Consider the following 2,552-nt stretch of genomic DNA (forward strand, 5'->3'; position numbering starts at 1 on the left):
AATTGCTAAGATAGATCAAAACTATCCACATGGAAAGTTAAATTCCCCTCATTGGGCGGTAGACTAACCATAGTCAACTCCATGATCTCCTTGATACCAACATACTGGACTTCTATTTTCAACATATTGATTATATTAGGAATGACTCCCTATGGTTTGGTCTTGGCATTGACCGCCTTAGGCACGCTAAAAATCAGGGAGGGTGAGGAATATTGAACTTAGAAGAGTTTAATATAGCCTTTTTAGGAAATTGTTAGTGGAACTCCATGGGTGGGGTAAAGTGATTATGTTTAACTACTACCAGGACTCCAATTCCCCTTCTATTGCTTGCCAAGGAGGAATTAATCCTTCTTATGGAACGGTATTCTTAAAAGTTTGTTTGTCTTTAGGTCTTGCATCTCTCCACAAATTCAAGATGACGTCACTCTTTCTTTTGTGCGCTAATATACCTATGACCAAATTTCTTCAAGGCAACCGAACAACCTTTTAGAACTATATAGGACTTGATGCACCTATTACAATCTCCATTGATATAGGTTGATCCCATAATTGCTAATAGGATTAGAAGAAGTGCGCCAAGCTCTCAGATTTCCAGAGATAGGAAATCATGTTGTTTGACAACTAATGGTCAGTTTGCAGTCATATTCTTTTAAGGATTTTTTACCACATCGCACTCATTGTCAAATGACCCATACTATTTAGAAAGACGCTTGCTTTTGAAAATCAACCTTTTTAACTGGTAGGCTTGGAACAACCACAGTCTCACTTTGGAAAATCTTGCTACCAGGAAGCGCAACAAGCCCCCAACAGTCACTTGTACTTTGTCACAGGACCATTGAATCAGTTGACCAATTAATGCTTTTTTATGCTTATCTGTGACCTGTATTTGTTTTGTTTTTCACCCAGGTGTTTCGTCTTCTTGCCCTACCAAGCTCTTTGCATGAGCTGTGGGGTAGTTGGAGATACAAGCTTCCCCATTCTCACAAAGAAGCTAGAGACCTTCTTGCTAAAGTGATTACCTAAAATATCTAGCTAGAAAGAAATGCTTGCATATTCCATGATATATAATAGAATCCGTACATGTAAATTATTATTAAAATTATACAAATGTTTTTGTCATGTATTATAGCAGCACCTTAAGTGAAGAGGGCCAGATTGGCATCTTAGAGTTCCTAAAATCAACATTTTTAACTGGTTGGCTTGGAACAACCACATTCTCACTTTGAAAAATCTTGCTGCCAGGAAGTGCAATAAGCTCCCATAAATCACTTGTACTTTGTCATGGGGCCATTGAATCAGTTGACCACTTGATGCTTTTTATGCTCATCTGTGTCCTGTATTTGTTTTTTTTTTCTTCACCCAGGTGTTTCGTCTTCTTGCCCTACCAAGCTCTCTACCTGAGCTGTGGGGTAGTTGGAGATACAAGCTTCCCTATTCTCACAAAGAAGCTAGAGACCTTCTTGCTAAAGTGATTACCTAAAATATATCTAGCTAGAAAGAAATATTTTCATATTCCATGATATATAATAGAATCTTAGCATGTTTTTTTAATTATTATTAAAATTATTCATATGTTTTTGTCATGTATTATAGCAGCACCTAAAGCGAAGAGGGCCAGATTGGCATCTTAATGTTCCTACGATCACGTTCATACCTAAGCGAGCATGAGGATAGAACAACTTAGTAGGGTGCATGTCTTTATGACTAGTCAACATTCCTTGGGTGCTCCAAGGTGTCATTTTGTTTTGTGAGTTTGTTGGGTTTTAGCTCTTGTTGTTCTTAGGTTTTGTTCAATAGGATTTCCGTTTTCTACAACCTACGAATCAAATCTCAATGTTCAAATTAGTCATCAAGATGTAACAAAATTAGGCATAAAACATACAAAAAGACAGAATATATCATTAGTTGCAACAGCAAATATACAAGCCAGGCAGACCCATGAAACTTGCAATCATGAAAATTCAGAACTTACAATCAAAAGAAGTGTGGGACTTTGGAAAATGGCACAGATGTAAGTCAAGTTAAAACAAAACTAGTTGAGCCAAGATGAGTTTGATATGAAAGCAATTAAAGAACAACCTGCTATACAGGAACTAGAAGGAACCAAAGCTTATGAAACAAATAGACACACAGATGATTTGAGAATGTGAACAAGAAAAGAGCCTAGGGAAGGATCAAAAGAGTATTCCATTAAATTTCTAAGCTGTGGTTTTGTAAAAAGAAATTAAACAAAATATGAAAATATTGTTTGTGGGCTATTCTATAGTTATGTAACCACCTGATCCAACGATCTAAGAAATAAGAAATAATTGAATCTTCCTTAATGGAAGGTAATTATTTTATTTATACCATTTGCATCACTCTTCGTATGTACACATAGACAATTAAAAAACAAAACACAAATAGCTTAAGAATGTAGGGCAAGCAGGATTGGAGAATTGGCGCTGCTGGTCAAGAGGCTCTTGTGAAGCAAAAACTTTCTGATTGACTCATGCAAGTAAAACAAGTCGAGCACATTTTCGAAATACGAAATAGGTAGCTGCCAATTATCA

The sequence above is a fragment of the Dioscorea cayenensis genome, chromosome 14, assembly GCF_009730915.1.
Source record: "Dioscorea cayenensis subsp. rotundata cultivar TDr96_F1 chromosome 14, TDr96_F1_v2_PseudoChromosome.rev07_lg8_w22 25.fasta, whole genome shotgun sequence".
In the NCBI taxonomy this organism is placed as follows: Eukaryota; Viridiplantae; Streptophyta; class Magnoliopsida; order Dioscoreales; family Dioscoreaceae; genus Dioscorea; species Dioscorea cayenensis.